Source organism: Lithobates pipiens, unplaced genomic scaffold (genome assembly GCF_037356315.1).
Source record: "Lithobates pipiens isolate NorthernLeopardFrog02 unplaced genomic scaffold, aLitPip1_a1.2 Scaffold_10, whole genome shotgun sequence".
Classification (NCBI taxonomy): domain Eukaryota; kingdom Metazoa; phylum Chordata; class Amphibia; order Anura; family Ranidae; genus Lithobates; species Lithobates pipiens.
In genome coordinates this window covers 101018710-101039748 of record NW_027507686.1, presented here as the reverse complement: position 1 = coordinate 101039748, position 21039 = coordinate 101018710, and the positions used below count along the sequence as shown (strand labels likewise).

General features: G+C 47.7%; 2 pseudogenes; both read left to right on the top strand.

Moving 5' to 3' along the window:
- The first annotated feature begins 3463 nt into the window (after positions 1-3463).
- LOC143945669 (5S ribosomal RNA) lies at positions 3464-3581 on the top strand (annotated as a pseudogene).
- Positions 3582-3903: 322 nt separating this feature from the next.
- On the top strand, positions 3904-4022 carry LOC143947347 (5S ribosomal RNA; annotated as a pseudogene).
- Positions 4023-21039: the final 17017 nt, after the last annotated feature.

Genomic DNA, 21039 nt, shown 5'->3' with positions numbered 1-21039 from the left:
CACTTGTTTCCCAAGATAACCATCTTGGTATTTGTCAAGAGGGTTGAGAGTGTCTAAATAGAACACCTATGGCCACATCACCCTGAAAGCGCACAATCTCATCTGATCTCGGAGGCCTAGCAGTGTACGGCCTGGTTAATACCTGTATGGGAGACCATCTGTGAATACCAGGTGCTGTAGGCTTCTTTTTATGTTGTTGGCGTTTACCTGTTTATTTTCGCTTGTTTCCCAAGGTGACCATCTTGGCGCTTAACAAAAGGGTTGAGAGTGCCCAAAGAGATCACCTACGGCCCCATCACCCTGAAAGCGCCCCCCAATCTCGTTTGGTCTCAGAGGCTAAGCAGGGTTGGGCCTGGTTTGTACCTGGATGGGAGACCGCCTGGGTTTTCCAGATGCCGCAGGCTTCTTTTTATGTTGTTGGCGTTGACTTGTTTTTTTTGTTTGTTTCCCAAGGTGACCATCTTAGCGTTTGTCAAGAGGGTTGAGCGTGCATTTGATCTCAGAGGCTAAGCAGGGTTGGGACATGGTTAGTACCTGGATGGGAGGCTGCCTGGGATTTCTCGATGCCATAGGCTTTAGTTTTAAGCTGTTGGCATTGACTTATTTTTTTTATTTTTATTATTCTTTTATTAAGTAGAACAACATAAATATAACAGTCAACCATACAGCATGACCCAGGGTCACAATTACATGCTAACAAAAAATAGGCAGCCAAATAACTCTGGGTTCTCAGAGGGGAGTCCTACAGTTTCATGCAGAAAATAGAGAAACCCCACCTCCGACATGTAGTACAGTATAACTAGTGCAGCTCCGTTCGGACAACTGTAATCATGGAGAACAACTGGGACCACAGCGAGCCAGCTTATCATGACCTACGTGAACCAGAGTAAAATATGAGCCGGTCATGTCCAGAACCCTGGGGTTCTTCTGGGTCCTGAAGGCTAGTAAGAAGACAAGGCATAGTTAAAAGGGAGGACGGGGGAAGAAGAGAGTGCAAAGACAGAGAGAGAGGAGGTGGGGGGATGGCGGCGGGGAAAAAAGGAAAAATAAAGACAAAAAGGGAGGGGGGGAATGCCACCCAGGGCAGACATGGCCTACGTAGGTAAACGTTAGATGTTCAGTCGTTTTCTGGGACGGAGGCACTGCTCACCTCCCGAATGTAGTCTCGAGTACCAGTAAAGTACCTCCAGGGCCTCCATGTAACACTAAATGCCTCTTCAGTGTTGTGAAGGGTGGCGGTCAATTCTTCCATCCGGAGAATATGATTGACTTTGGAATACCACAGCACCTTGGATGGGGGCTGAGGCTGCCTCCACAGTGCGGGAATGCAGGCCCCGGCGGCATTCAGGAGTTGCATCGTGAGGGTTTTTATTGTATTTTCGAACAGGCTGTTCGGTCAAGTGTAGAAGGCACGCTACTGGGAAGCCAAAAGTTCCTCAAGGTCGGGCATGCCCAGAAAAGGTGTCCCATGGTCCCCATATCTGAATTTCACCTCCAACAAACATCCGGGATCGATCTATCCATTTTATTCAGAAGGTATGGGACTCTATACCAGCGTGAGACTATCTTGTATCTTGATATTGGTTTGCGATGGAAGCTTTATGTACTAAGGTCAGGATCTTCCCTATCTGTTGTGGGGTAAATGTGATGCCTAAGTCCCTCTCCCATTTGTGGATAAATGGTGGGGGTCGACTCCTCCTCCTGACTACTCAATAGGTTGTACAGGAGGGAGAGGGTGTGTCGCACAGGTTCCCTTTTGTGACAGATGGATTTATAGGGTGTCAGGTCTCTAGGAGTGTAGGGGGCCCTTTATATGGCCAGAAGAAAGTAACGAAGTTGATAAGCACTAAACAAGTCAAGCGGAGGGTCAGAAAGCTCGGCGACAGTTTGCGTGGTCGGGAGCCCTCCCGTGGGCGACACCTCTCCCAGACGCTGTTTCCCCACCACTGTCAACTGTCGCAGTTTCTTGTTGGTAAATCCCGGTGGGAAGTCTGGATTACCTATAACCGGAGTCATTGGTGATGGCAGGGGAGCAATGTGTGTGCAGCGGAACAACCTCCGCACAACAGCCAACGTAGCTCCCACTACGGGGTGACCTCTGAGGTCTTTTGGTAGGGAGGATAGGAGCCACGGGGAGGTCAATAGGGGAATGGAACCATCCTCAATCTCCATCTCCACCCACTGCTTGTGTGGGCCATTACAATGCCAATCAACGACTCTCGCTAGCAGAGTCACTCTGTAGTATTGTCTGAGATCTGGGAGACCCAGACCCCCCTTGTCTTTTGGTCTGGCAAGCAATTGCAAACGGGCTCTGGGCGGTTTGCGCGCCCAAATAAAGTCCCGGAGCAGCACCTGCAGTTGTCTGAAAAAAATTGGGGGTAACCGGATCGGTAATGTCTGGAACATGTATAAGATCCGAGGGAGGGCCATCATTTTGAATGCATTACAGCGCCCGAACCAGATCAGTGTTAAAGCATGCCAGTTTCCCAAATCAGATTTCAGTCTATCCAGGAGAGGGACAAAATTAAGCAGGTACAATTGCGCTAAATCCGCTGCGATGTCAACGCCCAGTTAACGTATAGATTTTTCAGCCCAGTAGAATGGAAAAGCGGACCGGAGCCTCTTGGCCTCACCATCCGGGACCGATATATTCAATACAGCCGACTTGGCGCAATTGTTTTTATAGTTTGATAGGCTGCCTTGTCGCTGTAGAGACGCAAGTATTTTGGGAAGCAAAATGTGTGGATTGGAGACGGAAAAAACTAGATCGTCAGCGTACGCCGCAATTTTGTGGTGTGCCGAGGGTTTGGATATGCCAGTAATATTCAGGTCATTCCGAACGTGACACATAAGTGGTTCCAGTGTCAGAATTAAAATTAGGGGAGACAGAGGGCACCCCTGCCTCGTCCCATTAGTGATGGGGAAAGAGTCCGAGCACCCCTCGGTCACCCGTACCGCTGCCGACGGCGTGGAGTAAAGCGACATTACCCAGCTCATCATGTTGGGGCCAAGACCTATATGTTCCAGGGTGGCCTGCATAAAGTGCCAGGCCACCCTGTCAAAGGCCTTCTCCGCGTCCGTTGACAACATAAGCAAGGGCCTTCCCTGTACATGCGCCGCATGGATTAAATTGAGGACTCGGGCCGTATTGTCTCTAGCTTCCGACTTATTTATATTTTTTTGCTTGTTTCCCAAGGTGACCATCTTGGCGTTTGTCAAGAGGGTTGAAAGTGCCTGAAGAGATTGCCTACGGGCACATCACCCTGAAAGCACCCGATCTTGTTTGATGTTGGAGGCTAATAGAGTCGGGCCTTGTTAGTACCTGGATGGGAGACCGCCTGGGAATACCAGGTGTCGTAGACTTCTTTTTATGTTGTTGGCGTTGACCTGTTTTTTTTTCGCTTATTTCCCAAAGTGACCATCTTGGTGTTTGTCAAGAGGGTTGAGAGTGCCTGAAGAGATTGCCTATGGCCACATCACTCTGAAAGCACCCAATCTCGTCTGATCTTGGAGGCTAAGAACAGTCGGGCTGGTTAGTACCTGGATGGGAGACCACCTGGGATTACCAGTTATTGTAGGCTTCTTTTTATGTTGTTGGCGTTGATTCGTTTTTTTTTTTTGCTTGTTTCCCAAGGTGACCATCTTGGCATTTGTCAAGAGGGTTGAGAGTGCCCAAAGAGATCGCTTACAGCAGCATCACCCTGAAAGAGCCCTATCTCTTCTCTTCTCTGAGGCTAAGAAGGGTTGGGCCTAGTTAGTACCTGGATGGGAGATGGCGTTGGAATACCAGGTGCCGTATTCTTCTTTTTATGTTGTTGACATTGACCTGTTTTTTTTTTCACTTGATTCCCAAGGTGACCATCTTGGCATTTGTCAAGAGGGTTGAGAGTGCCCGAAGAGATCACCTATGGCCCCATCACCCTGAAAGCGCCCAATCTCGTCTGATCTCGGATGCTAAACAGTGTCGGGCCTGGTTAGTACCTGGATGGGAGACCGCCTGGGAATACCAGGTGCCATAGGCTTCTGTTTTTTTATTTTTTTATTTAGTAGTATATAAATGATCATATTGCATGGATATCAGAGCCAATGGTAAGAAGTCTGAGGAGAATAGCACGTGTACAGCTTTGCGGTCATATCAAGATGAGATTAAAGCTCCATCTCGTTGGGATCCTCTACCACTTAAAATATTATTGATACTAGCCCTGCTACCCTCGAAGAGTTTAGATATCCATAGATAGAGGAAGAGTATTGTGTAGTAGTCAAATGGGGTCGGAACATACCATTTTCTTTTCCCTTTTTTGAGTTAAGAAGGGAAATAGTAGAACTGAAAGGAGGGAGAAGGGGAAAGAGAAGATTGGGGAAGGAAATGGCAGAAAAGGAAAAGAAGGGGTAAGGGGGTGTCGTGGGTAGAGTGGATAGGATGGGGTCCCCTCCCAGGGAGCAAGAGACGCCCTCGGCTCACCAGCTCATCAGCTGTCCAACGTTTGGAACAGCGATCTCCAACGATCACCATGAGCTTACTATGTCTCGCGGAGGTATTCTTCCGAAAAGCGAAACTGGGTCCAGTAGAACCATCTGTTCCCATGCTCCTCCGTTTTATCCCTCATTGTGGCAGTCAGGTCTTCCATTCGTTCAATATCATTTACCCTTGCGAACCACTGGGTCACCATTGGAGCAGATTGCTCTTTCCACTGACTTGGGATGCAGGCCCTAGCTGCCTTGAGGAGATGTTTAAGTAAGGACTTATGATAACGCTTTCTCGACATAGGAGTTAGATTGAGAAGAACTGCTGCGGGATCATTGGCTAAGGAAATGTCTGTGAACTTGTGGATGAGTCTCAGGACAGGCTGCCCGAATGTTTGTAATTTAGGGCATTCCCAGAAAATGTGGAGAATGGTGCCAGCCTGTTGCCCACAGCGACAGCAGCGGTCAGATTGACCGGGGAATATTTTGGCCAACACCACCGGTGTACGATACCAGCGTGTGATCAGCTTATATGAGATCTCCTGATATTTACTGCAGAGTGACGACTTATGGGCGAAAAAGAGTATTCTGTCCTTCTGTGGTTTGGAGAATGTAGTTTGTAAGTCCCTTTTCCATTTAGCTAGGAAGGGTGGATCCGTGGAGGATTGTGCGTCTGTCAGGATTTGGAGGGAACCACGAATTGGGCCATCATCCAGGCAAAGTTCCTCGAAGGGGTGGAATTGTCTAGAGAAGAACGAATGGTTAGGTAGTGATCCGAGGAAATGGATTAGCTGTCTAGCTCTCCAGCTATCCAATGCAACAGGTACTTGCTCTAGCAGTATGGTCCCCGTGGGAATCAAGCCCTTTCGGGGCTTGCCTGGTAAAGGCCTGGTCAGACAGGCCCGGAGGGAATCTAGGATGTCCAATAATTGGGGTCATAGGAGAAGGGAAGTTAGTCAGGTGGGAAAGGTGAAAAAAACTATCCATCTCGGCGAGCGAGGGGCCAATTAACGGGTGAGTAGTCACACAGGGCTCCAATGGCCTCCCCGCCCAAGGCAGACCAGCCAGTGGAACCCGCGCCATCTCCTGCTCTAGCTTGACCCATAGCTTCAGTTCCCCATGCCGGTGTCTTATCACATATGGTCCCCCATCGGATAGTGTCCGCTGTGTACTGCGCATGCGCAGTACACAGCAACACAGATTCCGAAAATTGCCGAGCATGAACGGCGCCTGCGCACTGAGTCCAGGTTCTATCCCCACTATCCAAGTGGACATAGAGTAAGAATATAAAAGAGCCGAGCGCAGCGAGGCCGAGCCCGAAGCGTGGCGAGCAAAGCTCGCCTGCGAGGGGCCCTCTAATATTCACAACCCTATGTCCGCTTGGATGGTGGGGCTACCACCTCCACTCACCGCGCAGGCGCCGTTCAGCTTCGGAGATTTTCCGAAGCTTCGTCTGCTCCGTACTGCGCATGCGCAGTACGGCGCGGACACTATATCATGGCCGGACAGTATATGGCAGAACACCGGCACCAGTCAACCACCGGTGTCATGTGCGTCGCTGTGTAATATAGAGCAGGGTCCGGGAAGCCAATACCTCCCCGCAATTTCGGTCGCAATAGCATTGCCCTACCAATACGCATATGTTTTCCGCGCCAGAGGAACTTGATAAAGATTGAGCGAACCGCATGAAAGAAAGTCTGGGGTATTTTGATAGGTAAGGCTTGTAGTAGATACAGAAGTCGTGGCATCGCGTTCATCTTCAACACATTACAGCGTCCGAACCATGACAGAGCTAGTGGGTCCCATCTTTTAAGGTCCGCTGTAAGCCCATAGGCTTCTTTTTATGTTGTTGGCTTTGACCTGTTTTTTTTGCTTGTTTCTCAAGGTGACCATCTTGGCGTTTGTCAAGAGGGTTGGGCGTGTCTTGAAGAGAACGCTTACGGCCACATCAACCTGAAAGCACCCGATCTCGTCTGATTTCAGAGGCTAAGCAGCGTCAGGCCTGGTTAGTACCTGGATGGGAGACTCCCTGGGAAGACCAGGTGCCATAGAAGGATCTGGTCTGGTTAGTGTCTTGATTGGGAGATTGCCTGGGAATACTGGATGCCGTAGGCTTCTTTTTATGTTGTTGGCTTTGACCTGTTTTTTTTAGCTTGTTTCCCAAGGTGACCATCTTGGCGTTTGTCAAGAGGCTTCAGAGTGCCCAAAGAGAGTGCCTACGGCCAAATCACTATACTATATATCTATATCTATAATAATAAATAATATTTTTAGTTATTATATATAAGATACTATATAGGTGATTTGGCCGTAGGCACTCTCTTTGGGCACTCTGAAGCCTCTTGACAAAGGCCAAGATGGTCACCTTGGGAAACAAGCTAAAAAAAACAGGTCAAAGCCAACAACATAAAAAGAAGCCTACGGCATCCAGTATTCCCAGGCGATCTCCCAATCAAGACACTAACCAGGGGGGGCGTGGCCTAGGCATGAAGGAGTGAGGACGCTCTTTTCCGGAGCTCCCGGTCCCTGACCCCTCCGCACCCCTTTACCACAGTCTGGTCGCATATTTCGGCATCGCCGACATCCCCGCGCTTTGGCGGAACACAGCCAGCCAAGCGGGGTCCGCCGCTGCTGCCATGGACAGGTACTTGGTCTCGCTGCAGCCTCCGGCCTCCACGCCGGATCCAGCCAAGATGGCGCCCGCGGCCTCCGGCGCTCCAGGACACGCGGCACAGAGGGAAGGTGAGCAGACTGCTATGCAGGGACACGACATGCCCCCGTTCTCCCCGCCTAGTGACTTGTCCCCGTGTCTCCCCCGCTCACTGTCCATGGCCTCGCTTGACAGCCCGGACCATAGCGGCCTGCCACCCTGGTTCCCTCACAACTCCCAACTGTCCCAGAGACCCTCCTGCAGTGGAAGCCTCATCCCAGGACCGAATGGCCAGGCTGCTCTCACCTCAGACACACAGGGGGACCCACCGCTGCCACCAACACCGGCATTATTGGGGGACAAGGCCATCCTAGCTTTACTCCAAAACCTTCCCACTAAAGCAGACTTTAGCTGTATGGCAGCCAGGGTAGAAACGACCTTGCGACATGAAATCGCAGGGGTCAAACGTGACGTGTCGGCTACGAACGAGCGGGTGACCACCCTGGCATCGGATGTGACCTCCCTGACCACTGATGTTTCTGGCCTGCAAGCCGCACATGATACCCTTGCTGACAGAGTCGCACAGTTGCAACTCCTAGTGGATGACCTTGAGAATCGCAACCGCACTCTCTGTATCAACTAGCAGGTCCTCTGTATACACTAGTCCGTCTGTATACACTAGACAGGCTTGGTTACACAGACTTGCTAGTGTATACAGACGTACTAGTGTATACAGAGGACCGGCTAGTATATACAGACAGGCTAGTGTATACAGATAGACTAGATTATACAGAAGAACGTCCTGGGTATGCAGAGATGGAGGCTAGGGTATACAGAGAGAGAGAGGCTAGAGTATGCTAGTGTATACAGACGGACTAGTGTATACAGAAGACTGGCTAGTTTATATAGAGAGGCTAATGTGTGCAAAAGAAAGGCTAGTGTATACAAATAGGCTAGATTATAGAGAAGAACGCCCTGGGTATGCAGAGATGGAGGCTAGGGTATACAGAGAGCGAGGCTGGGTTACACAGAGAGGCTGGTTTATGCAGACTTGCTAGTGTATACAGACGGACTAGTGTATATAGAGAGGCTTGGGTATACAGAGAGCTAATGTATAAAGAGAAGCTAGTGTATACAAAAGACATCCAAGGGTATACAGAGGGGGGCGTGTCCGGATGTGAAAGGCGACGGACGTCTAAGTGGAGAGCTCCTGACATCCTGAGCTCAATCCTTCTCAATCCTTCTTTTTCAAAGCCCTAAAACGGCCGGAGGCCCTACCTCCTTGCTCTCCTCCGTTGCCTGCTGCAGTCCGTGGCTCCAATGGGTGGATTCTGACCCGCGATCGGCTGGGAGCCTGCGTGCTAGTGGCAGCCGCCATCTTCCAGGCCCGTGCTCTGCAAGCAGCTCCTTTCCTAGACCAGCGGTGCGGTAAGGGACCCCCCCTTGTCCTCCAGCCAGCTTCCCTGCACCTCCGGTGGGGCCTGGTGGCCCGCGGGACCCCCGGTGCCGCCCGTCGAGGCCGCGGCCTGGTGCGGCCTAGTGCGGCCTAGTAGAGCCTCCAGCCTACTGGATTTTCCTACACCACCGGCCGCCGGACGGCCGCCGCGGCCGGCGTCGGTTGCTGGGACACGATCGCTGCCACCCTGCCAACCCTCCTGCCGCCCTGCCAACCCTCCATCCTCCTGCTCCAACCACTGTTTTGCTGGGCCTAGGCTTGGGCCCTGCACCCGGTCTGGCGGCCATCTTGGTACACCCGGCTGCTGCCTGGAATCCACCCCTAGCCTCCTGGACACCCTGGGCCTGTTCTCAGCTTCTTAGCCTCCCTCAGTGTCATAATCCCTCTGCAGCCCGTGCTTTGGCCCTCCTGCACAGCGCTCTGTGGCTCCGGCCGGACACTTGGCGGCCATCTTGCTACACCCGGGGATCTCCTGCCTCCTCTGCACTTGCTCCGGACTCCTTCTAAGGACACCCTGGCCTGCCCGCAGTGCTGGGCATCAGCCTCCACTTCCAGACCTTTTGTGGCCTTCCTCCCTGACTCCGGTGCCACGTGCAGTGTCCATCTTGCTCCACCCAGCCGTACTGTGCACAATCCTGATCCCCTGACTCCTCCCCTTGTAGCTCACTGCCACCAGAGCTGCCCCCCCCGGCTGGACTGCCGCCCGCAACATCTACAACTGAGGCTCTGCCCCCCTTTTTTTTGGATTCACCAGGACATTGTCCGCACCGCCAGCCTTGCACGTAGCAGCCATATTACTACGCCATAATACCAACTGCTGGCCCTCCTGTCTCCGCAGTCCCCGTCTCTTGCTTTGCTCCGGCTACAGAGATCTGCTGCCGGTCGAGAGCCCTCTGAAGCCTTCAAAGAAGCCTCCAAAGACACCGGCTGCAGCCCCATCCCCCCGCGGGGACCCCGCCTTACTCCAGAAACTGCAGGCCTTGTTGGTTGACATGGAGGACGGTCCCCCGGCTGACATTCCCACGCCCGTCTCACCCCAGCCTCCCACAGGTGACACCAACATGATCTTAGCAGCGATCGAAAGCAGCAGGACATCTCTATTTATACGGATCGATCACCTGGCAGAGGAGTGCAACCTTATCCGCAACAATCTGGATAAAATACGGGGGCGTCTCTCGGAATCTGAACACCGGATCTCGGAGGTGGAGGATCGAACGGGACAACAAGCCGACCAACTCACCGACCTACACAACACGATTAAAGCTTTAGTGGCGAAGTCAGATGATGCCGAAAACCGAATGCGTTGTAACAATGTTCGGGTCCTGGGCCTTCCTGAAGGATCGGAGGGAGACCACCCGGCAGACTTTGCGGAAACCTTCTTCAAAGATCTACTTGGTTTGACCGATATCCCCCCTACGTATGTGGCAGAACGTGCTCATCGGGTTCCGATGGGTCGACCTATCTTGGGTGCACCCCCACGTGCCTTCCTGGTGCGTTTCCTCAACTACCGTGATCGAGATCGCATACTCGCTGAGGCCAGGAAGCACCCGAATCTGCAATATGGTAATGCACGCATCATGCTGTTCCCCGATTTCTCCCTGGATCTACAGAGAAGACGACAGACCTTCACTGATGTTCGGCGCAGACTACGAGACCGCAACATTAAATATGGAATGCTCTATCCTAGTCGCCTGCGGGTCCAGCACGAGGGCACTGTCAAATTTTTCGACACGCCGGCCGAGGCGGATGCCTGGCTTACTGGGCTGTGCTGAGGTGGCGTGTATTACTCCATCGTGGGGGCCCGGGGGTTGTCTGGGGCTCACTGGGGGAAGGCAATGAACATGAACGGACACACTGAACTCTTATGTTATTTCAGGCCCAAGTATCGGCCCATCATCCTTACATGTCTGCGAACTCCTATGTTGAGTGAGCTATCCACACGGAACTTTACAAGATAAGTTGTTGCTCCCCCCCCCCCCCCTTCTGGCTTGTCTCGGTGACGATTGTAGCTGTGCCTGGGATATACCTCTCCATCCTGGCTGGAATACACCGTGGAAGCTATATTTCCCCCTTGTTTTGGGGGGGTTTTGTTTTTTGTTTTCTGTTCCCCTTCTTCTCCCTTTTTTTTTTTTTTTCTCTAAGTCGCACTCGAGGTACTCGGGTTAGCACGGAGTGTTGCTGCTAACCTGCAGCGGACTTCCCCCTGGAGGACTTTTACACGTTCTTACACGCGGCATTGCACTGTTGCCGTGCACAGTTTAAGGGGTTAAATTGTTATTTTTTTTGGTATAGGCCCGATCTGATCGCTACCCAGTTTCCAGGGATGCCACCAGATACGGGCAGGGTTGACCCCTGGCGGTCACCAAGGGTACTTTTGTTTTTTGTCTATGTATTTACTTTTTTGTTTGTATGGTTAATGTTTGGTCATGACTCTTTCTACAATGGGCTCTCTGGGTCTAGGCGGCTCTTGGTACATGATATTAACACCCATGGGCGTCTCCTTGCAATATTAACAGAACCATCTGATGGCCACACGTGACATGTCCTCTTTTAATATCCTATCCTGGAATGTCCGGGGGCTCAATTCTAAATTTAAAAGAGCAGTTCTGTTTAAATATCTTAAATTGCACTCCCCCCATATGATACTGCTCCAGGAGACACACCTCATGGGCAGCAAACTGTTGGCACTAAAGAAGCCGTGGATCCAGAGAGCCTTTCATGCCTCCTATTCTACCTATGCCAGGGGGGTCTCGGTGCTGATCAGCAAATCCTTTCCCTGTGCAGTGGAGCAGATTCACACCGACCCTCAGGGCAAATACGTGATAGTAGTTTTCACAGTTTGGGGTACGAGATATATTGTGGTAAATGTATACCTGCCTCCTCCCTTTTCAGCATCCACCTTATACACTATCCTGGAAAAGGTTACTCCATACTGCCCCGCTAGGCTGCTACTTATGGGCGATTTTAACGCTATTCTAGCCCCAGACTTAGACAGGCCGGTCCCCCCCAAACAATGATCCTCAGACCTACCTAATTGGGCACAGGCCATGGGAGTGACGGAGGTCTGGAGGTGGAAACACCCCTCGACTAGGGCCTACTCCTGCTTTTCCACCACCTATAAAACGTCCTCACGCATCGACTTAGCTTTTGCCAATCCAGCCATGCTATCAGACGTGCTAGACGCCACGTATTTGCCCAGCGGGCTGTCGGACCACTGCCCCCTCCTCCTTAATGTCGGCTCCCCCACTTCCCGAACCTCAGCCCTTTGGCGCCTGGGAACCCACTGGCTCTCCCACACCGATTTGACCAACACTATCCCGCCCCACCTTGCCGAATACTGGCAAATTAATGCAGGGTCCTCCTCCCCAGGGGTTACTTGGGACGCATTCAAGGCCTTCAGTAGAGGTCATTATATTTCCTCCATAGCTGGGATCCGTAGAGAGCAAGCCGCCACCACGACTGAGCTACAGAGCAAGGTAGATACCCAGACTGAGGCCTACACAGCTGACCCCACCGACTCTAGTTTTGAAGCCCTTAATGCGGCGAAACGAGAATTACACCTCCACCTCACAGAGCTTACCAGACTGGATCTTTACCGCAACAAGCAAAGATTTTTCGAGCAGGGTGACCGGAACGGTCACCTCCTGGCAATGTTAGCTCAACACGACCTGCCCATGACGGTGATACCTAGTGTGGTGTCCCCTTCGGGTGAATCGGTCTCCTCTCTCTCCGCATTTCGGCAATACTATGGTTCCCTTTATACCTCTGTGCTTCCCTCGGATCTCATGCCACAGGACCTGGCGCCTTGGCTGGACCCCCTGGCACTCGGCTGGCTCTCGGATGCCGAGAGAGAAAATTTGGTGAAGCCCATTACCCCGGAGGAGGTACAGAGGGCAATTTGCTCCTTTCCTGCAGGAAAATACCCGGGTCCAGATGGTCTCCCTATGGAGTTCTACAAAACCCACGGGGCCCTTCTTGCCCCCCAGCTGGCCCAGCTCTATACTCACTGTCTGGCAGAGGGCACCCTTCCCACCTCCATGAGCCATGCACACATAATACTAATCCATAAAGCCCCTAAGGACCCCACATCCTGCGCCTCATATAGGCCTATCGCCCTCCTAAATGCAGACTTCAAAATCCTTACCAAATTGCTCACTACGAGACTACAGCCCCTACTGCCATCTGTGATAGAGACGGACCAGACCGGTTTTATGCCTAATAGAGCCACTGACATCAACTTAAGACGCCTGTTTACCAACATCCATGCACAACACCTCAATGAGGGTTCCCGGGTGGTGGCCTCCCTGGACATAGAGAAGGCCTTCGACACTGTGGAGTGGCCTTTTCTGTGGGAAGTCCTCCGCAGAATGGCGTTCCCCTTGGTATTTATTGCGTGGTTACAGACGCTCTACCAGCACCCCACGTCAGCCATTAAGCTGGGGGGGGTCTCTCACGGTCCTTCCCTCTGTCCAGGGGCACGAGACAGGGCTGCCCTCTTTCTCCGGCCCTGTTCGCCATCACAATGGAACCCCTGGCGGAGGCCTTACGTACCTCCCTGCACATTAGGGGCCTGCGTGTTGGCTGGCTGGAGGAGAGGGTCGCCCTGAATGTGGACGACCTCCTTCTCTTCCTTAACGACGCGGACTCCTCTCTCAGAGGGGCATTACAAATTCTGAACTCATTCTCCATGATCACGGGCCTTAAGGTTAACTGGTCAAAATCACTTCTGTTCCCTATAGACCCAGCAGCCCGCGACACCGCCCCCCCCCCCCCCCCCCCGATATACCTCTACAGTGGGTGGAGAGCTTCAAGTACCTTGGGGTGGTGGTCTTGAGGCAGGCTTCGGACTTCTTACCTCTGAATCTATCCCCAGTGGTTCAGGAGACACGGCTGCGACTGAAGGCATGGGAATCTCTACCCCTATCATTGCTAGGGCGGATAAACCTGATAAAAATGAAAATCCTGCCCAAATTTCTCTACCTACTTCGCCAATCTCCACAATGGATCCCTAAATCATTTTTCTCCCGACTGCATAGCCTTTTTACCTCCTTTATCTGGGGGGGCCAGTCCCTCAGGTATGGATGGTCAACGCTTACCCTGACCTGTACAAATATTTTTTAGCCACCCAGCTGGTTACTGCGGCTTGGTGGCTCACTCCTGATAGGACGAACCCTGCCACCTTGGTTGAGGCGGCGGTGGTGAAGTCACTGGAAGCGCTGAAATTTTTACTGTATCGTGGCCCAAAAGCTCCATACCCGCTGACCCCCTCCATGCGCACCACGTTGCGTGCATGGGGGGCAGGACTTAAACTTGAAAAATACCCTGCCAATGCACTTTCTCCAGCTGCCCCCTTGTGGTTGAACCCCACCCTGGAGCAGTTTTACAAACTACCTGAACCCCATGCTTGGACTAAGTTTAACGTTAAAACAGCGGACCAAATAATTTCCGACCAATCGCTGGCCCCATTCCCCAAGTTGATTTCTGACTTCAACGTCCCACAGAGCTATTTTTTTTAGATATCTACAACTCTCCCATGCCTTCAGATGCCAGTTCTCCGGGTCTCCCCCCCAGGTTGTCCAGTCCGGACCTCCTCACGTCCAGATGTGAAAATAAGACCACCTCGAAACTTTACTCCCATTTGATAACGACCTCCCTCCCTACCTTGGGAAAACTCAGAGACAAATGGGTGCGCGACATTCCCACCTTTGATAATGATGATTGGGATGACATGTGGGACTTCCCTTTCAGATCCCTGGTCTCCCTGAGAGACCGGCTAATACAGTTTAAGATGGTCCACCGAGCGTATTTCACCCCATATAGATTGCACAAAATGAACCCCGCTTCCCCCCTGGGGTGTTGGCGTTGTGGGACAATACCGGGGGACTTCACTGATATTTTTTGGACCTGCCCGGCCATTGTCGACTATTGGAAGGAGATACTGAGGGTCATTGCATAGGCCACCTCCATATCGCTCCAGCCCTCCATAGAAATTTGCATACTGGGCCTGATAGATCATATTATTCCCACTGTGGCGCGACGCACCCTGGTTGGGCTTCTCCTGTTCTATGCCCGCAAGGTCATAGCCCTCAGCTGGCGTAAGCCAACTCCTCCTCCTCTCTCCCTGTGGAAAAAATCCGTCAACGGCAGCCTGCCTCTTTACAAAGACTGCTATGTATAGGGGTTGCCCGCAAAAATATGACAAGGTCTGGTCCAGCTGGCTGGCCGATGCCTCCACAGCCTCTGACCCGCAGCCTACTTAACAAGTTACCTTTTGCTAGTAAACTGGAAACTGCACCAGTGGAAATGTTGTTTGTCTGAGTAGCATGTTTTAACTCCAAGTTGTCCTGCTGCACATGGAGTCAGCTATCTGTGGCCAATGAGGTGCCTTAGACTCTCCGTCATATTCTGTATGTACCAAACTGTCTTGTATTACAACTCTGTATACACCACGCCTGTAACTGTAGTCGTGACCAATGTATGTGTTCTTTTTTGTTTGTTAGATTGTTTGCTGTTGTTTACTGCCTAAATCTTACTGCCTAAACCCTGCAAAAAAAAAAAGGGTATACAGAGAGGCTCGTGAATGCAGAAGACGGGCTAGTTTATACAGAGAGGCTAAAGTGTACAAAACACAGGCTAGTGTATATAGATAGGCTAGATTATACAGAAGAACGTCCTGGGTATGCAGAGATGGAGGCTAAGGTATACAGAGAGAGAGGCTAGAGTATGCATACTTGCTAGTGTATACAGACGGACTAGTGTATACAGAAGACCTTTCTAGTTTATACAGAGAGGCGAATGTGTACAAAAGACAGGCTAGTTTATACAAATAGGCTAGATTATAGATAAGAACGTCCTGGGTATGCAGAGATGGAGGCTAGGGTATACAGAGAGAGAGGCTGGGTTACACAAAGGCTAGTGTATGCAGACTTGCTAGTGTATACAGACGGACTAGTTAAGACTAGATAATGTATAAAGAGATGCTAGTGTATACAAAAGACAACCAAGAGTAGACAGTGAGGCTCGTGCATACAGAGGAACGGCTACAGAGAGGCTAATTTGTACAAAAGACAGGCTAGTTTACCTACAGGAAAGCCTATAATAAGGCTTACCTGTAGGTAAAAAAAATATCTCCTAAACCTGTACGGTTTAGGAGATATTCCCCTCGGTATGCGCCGCTGACTGCAGCGGCGCATGCGCACAAGGGGGTTCTCTCCGTGAAAATCCGGCAGCGCTCGTCCGGCCGGATTTAAATCTCCCGCGCGCATGCGCGGGAGTGACGATATCGCGGCTCCGGCCACTCACAGCGCCGGAGCCGCGATACCCGGAAGAGACGCCGAGGGAGCATGTCGGTTCCCTCGGCGTGGATCGGGCGAGATGTCGGGGCCTCGTTCTAAGGTAAGTATTTCATAATGAGCTAGTATGCGGTGCATACTAGCTCATTATGCCTTTTGCTTTGCAGGTTTAAAAAAAAAAAAAAAAAATTGCGGGTTTACTACCGCTTTAAACAGAGGTAGAGGCTGTTTTACAGAGAGAGGCTAGTGTATGCAGACTTGCTAGAGTATACAGACAGACTAGTGTATACAGAGAGGCTATTTTATACAGAGAGACTAGGGAAAACAGAGAGGCTAGTGTACAGAGACAAGCTGACAGTGAGGCTGGGGTATAAAGAGAAGCTAGGTTATACAGTAGACAGGCTAGTTTATATAAACGACAAAATTGGGTAAACAGAATACAGGCTGGGGTATAATGAGAGGCAAGATTATACAGAGAGGCTAGGGTACACAGAGAGGCTAGTGTATAAAGACGTATACATAAAGGCCTGGGTATACAGAGAGACTAGGTGTATAAAAGACAAGCTAGGGTATACATAAGACCGCCTGGGGTATACAGTGAGGCTATTATAATTGGAATGAGGCTGGGGTAATAAGATTGGCTCGGGTATACGGCGAAGTACAGCCTAGAAAAGAAACAGAAAACAGAAAAGTCAAACAAGGTAATACAGATAGGCTAATGTTATTCCCCTGAGCCTAGTGTATGCAGAAGAATGGCTAGTGTATACAGAGAGGCTAGTGTGTACAGATAGGCTTGTGTATACAGAAGACAGTCTGGTGAATTCAGTGAGGCTAGTGTATGCAGAGAGGCTGGGACACCGAGACTATTGTAAAAAGAAGGCAGGCTAGTGTATATAGATTATGGGCACGGAGAGATTAATGTATACAGAAAGGCTAGCGTGTAAAGAAGACATGACTTTATTTTTTGCTAATGCAACTACTTCTGAATCATGTAAAGCGTTACAGTGCTTTTTTCATTCTTTGGTGCTGTTAAAAGTTCAGTGGTGTGTTGTCAGTGGTGATATCAATGTGACAGTTAATGTGGAGAACTACAAATATACAAAATAGAGCAAAAGAGTGCTAAGTTTATTTTGGTAAATCATTGACTGATAGACGTTAAGTAATTGGCCATTATTGGTTTGGCAGTACATTGTTTTTTGTTGTTCTGGTAGCACTGAGAAGATATTAGATGAGTGATATATACACATCTCGTTTACTATTGCAGAGATACCGGCTAATATCTTAATATGTGCGGCGTGTAAGGTAGAAATAAGATGGTTTTGTGTGAGTTGGTTTACCAGGATTTAGAGATAGTAATGTGTTTATTCTAATAATAAATATAGCAAAATTACTCAGATTAATATTGAGACAGTATATACAGGTCGGGTTTAAGTGGAAATACACGAAATAACAGCAACGACGTGTGTAGGTTTTTATCAATCAGGTTCATTACGTGTCTTTAATCATGTAGTGAATATTCCCCACATATAGCATGAGAATGAGAAAGGATAATAACTGGCAGAGGATGACATGGCAAAAAGACAAACTGCATTAGAAATGTGAAAGTGAATTAGAAATGAAATGTCAATCCCCATTGGTTACTTACAGGTAACAATTAATACAGTTAACACGGCTACGTACAGCAAAGTGTGAGCTAAGCAGCTAAATATTACTTAATATTGCAGAGATTAAGTATTGCAGTTGAAAAGAGATTTGAAGCGTTAGTAGCCTCAAAATGACTGAGAAATCATTTCATTACTCTAAAATGTAAAAGTTATCCCTGTAGCACTGAGTGGACTGATATTAGATGAGTGATCGTTGTAGTACAAATTCAGTTTCCTATAGCAGAGACTGTTTTCCGTTTCTACTGGTTATCGGCATAATGTAACAGTAACCCTGAACATTAATAGTGATAGACATTAGGATGTATGCTTGATGCTTTATTACAGAAATGCAAGGGTGTACAGAGAAGCTGGTATATATAGAAGACTACAGCATACAGAAGAAAGGCTAGTGAATACAGAATACAGACTCATGTATGCAGATAGGCTTGAGTATACACAGAGAGGCTAGTTTAAAGAGAGGCTAGTGTATACCAAGATGTTAGTGTATACAGATAGGACAGTGCATATAGAGAAACTAGTGTGTACATAAAACAGGCTTGGGTATAAATTAAAGCTGACAGTGTATACAGAAGACTTGGTAGTGTATACAGAGAGTCTAGTGGGTACAGAAGACAGGCTGGTGTATACAGAGGTGTTAGTTTATACAGAGAGACTATTGTTCTAATGCTCTATTTTGCATATTTGTAATTCTCCACATCAACTGTCACATTGATATAACCACTGACCACACACCATTCTGACTTATTTTGCTTTATTTATTATTAGAAATACTATCTCAAAATACGGTTAAATCTATTCACTTTGATGAGGTCTACCGCTAATTGTACGGTAATGCAAAATGTTCACAAAACCATCCATTTGCTACCAGACATGCTGTACATACGAAGAGTAATGTAAATATCGCTCGCCAAACAGTTTTATTGCTTTTCTGATATTAACTGAGTATCTCTGACATTAACTGAGTATCTCTCTGCACTAGGATTGTAATAATAATAATAATAATAGAATTGTGTAATGCAAAGATCAATTAGTCTAATATAAGCTTTCTCAATGGTACCGATTTATCCTTTAAATTTAGACTAACGTAACAATTTTCGGCCATTCTCAAGCTAAGCTTTCAATCTCCTACCGTTGAAACAGCGATACTTCCTCACTGCAACATTAAGCCATTTAAATGTCCTATTGGTCGCCTATATTATACAACTCTCTGAAAAGCATATATATAGAGAATAAAACTAGTCTTACATCTTAATAAAACAGTTTTATTGCTCAACCAGTATCAGCTGTCATGACACAAGCAAATAAATGTTTTTATTTCACTGTTTGACTCTCTTTTCTGTATTACTTCTTTTTCTCCACCCTAACTGTCACAGTTGAAACACAACACAAAACATTCCTTTTTACCGCAGCAAAATGTGAGAAAAGCAGTGTAAGCCATATGCCATATGCTTCAGAAAATTAATGTACCGCTTTTAAATCCATATCAATGCCACATACTAATGTAAACCATCATACAATTTTAACATTTACTGATAGCAATTACTGATATTACATTATGATTATACCAGTGGAAAAGGACCGTGTAATGGAACTGTCAAATTAATCATAATCTCATTGATTAATAATGTCATCAATCAGATGAGTTAACTCATCTGATAAATTTACGATTTACTCAACGATTTACTCAACGATTTAAACTTAGATTTTTTCAAGCTAAATCAATTTAATCTTAAATAATTTATACTATATTCTACTGTACTCTTAAATTTTGTACTGTTTTTCTGTATTTTAGCCGTGCTCATATTTCGTGTTATGTTGCAACCATCTAATCGCATTGCTATTCCGACATTCTGCCTTAATGAAGATATTACTTTGCAACTGTCCCTTGATCCCTTTTTTGTATTCACTTTATCTCGACCTATATATACTGCCTCAATATTTTCCTAATTTGTTTTTCTATACTTATTATTCTATTATAGAGATTACTGTCTCTAAATCGTTGTAAACCTAACCATACTTACAATGTCTACAGCTAATTTTACGTTAACGCAAAATTCACACAAAACCATCTTTTAAAAACGTTTTACACATTGAACCTTAAGAGTAATGCAACCATCTCTCGCTACCTCTATGAAATAGGATTCTCTTTCTGACTCTATTTTGTGTATTACTTCTTCTCCACATTAACTGTCACACTGATAACCTTTTGTTATCCACAGAGACCTGGCAATACATTTTTTAACAGCAGCAAAATGTGAGAAAAGCAGTGGGACGGTTTACTTGATGTAGTAGTGGTTGCAGTAGCAAAGGATAGCAATAAAGTTTGACTACATTAAAAACATAATGCAACTATTTTACATTCACATCAAGCATACATCCTAATGTCTATCACTATTAATGTTCAGGGTTACTGATATGCCGATAACCATTAGAAACGGAAAACAGTCAGTGTAAGCCGTCTTCGTCCGTAACAAAATTAATGCAACGATTTACACGTTGGAATTTTCAAGCTACAACAATTGACTCTTAAATAATGTATACCCTTTAGCTGCTTAGCTCACACCTTGCTTTATGTAGCGGCGTTAACTGTATTAATGGTTACATGTAAGTAACCAATGGGGATTGACATTTCAAGTCTATCTCACATCTCTAATGCAATTTGTCTCTTTGCCATGTCATACTTTGCCAGTTATTACACTTTCTCATCCATAAAGACACGTAAGGATCCTGAAAAACGATAGAAACCTAGTCACGTCGTTGCTGATATTTCATGATTACAGCAATCATCTCATCGAATTGCTATTCCGACATACTTTGTATATTTCCAATTAAACTCGACCTGTACCTGTCTCAATATTATACTTTATAATTTTGCTAAATTCGATTATAGAGTTTGCTATGTCTAAATCCAGGTTACCTACTCACCTTTATTACGTATTCTGCTAATTTTAAGATAATACAAAACCATCTTATTGCTTCTTTACACGCCGCACATATTAGGAGTAATACAATGCTACCGATGTGAACAGTTTAATTGCTCTTCTCACCTTTATCTGGTATCTCTCTGCTATACGAAACTGAATTTGTACTACAACGATCACTCATCTAATATCAGTCCACTCTGTGCTACCGGGATAACTTTTCGATCTCTTTTCAACTGCAATACTTAATCTCTGCAATATTAAGTAATATTTAGCTGCTTAGCTCACACTTTGCTGTACGTAGCCATGTTAACTGTATTAATGGTTACCTGTAAGTAACCAATGGGGATTGACATTTCATCTCTAATTCACATTCACATTTCTAATGCAGTTTGTCTTTTTGCTATGTCATCCTATGCCAGTTATTATCCTTTCTCATCCTTATGCTCTATTTGGGGTATATTCACTACATGATTAAAGACACGCAATGAACCTGATTGATAAAAACATACACACGTCGTTGCTGTTATTTCGTGTACTTCCACTTAAACCCGACCTGTATATACTGTCTCAATATTAATCTGAGTAATTT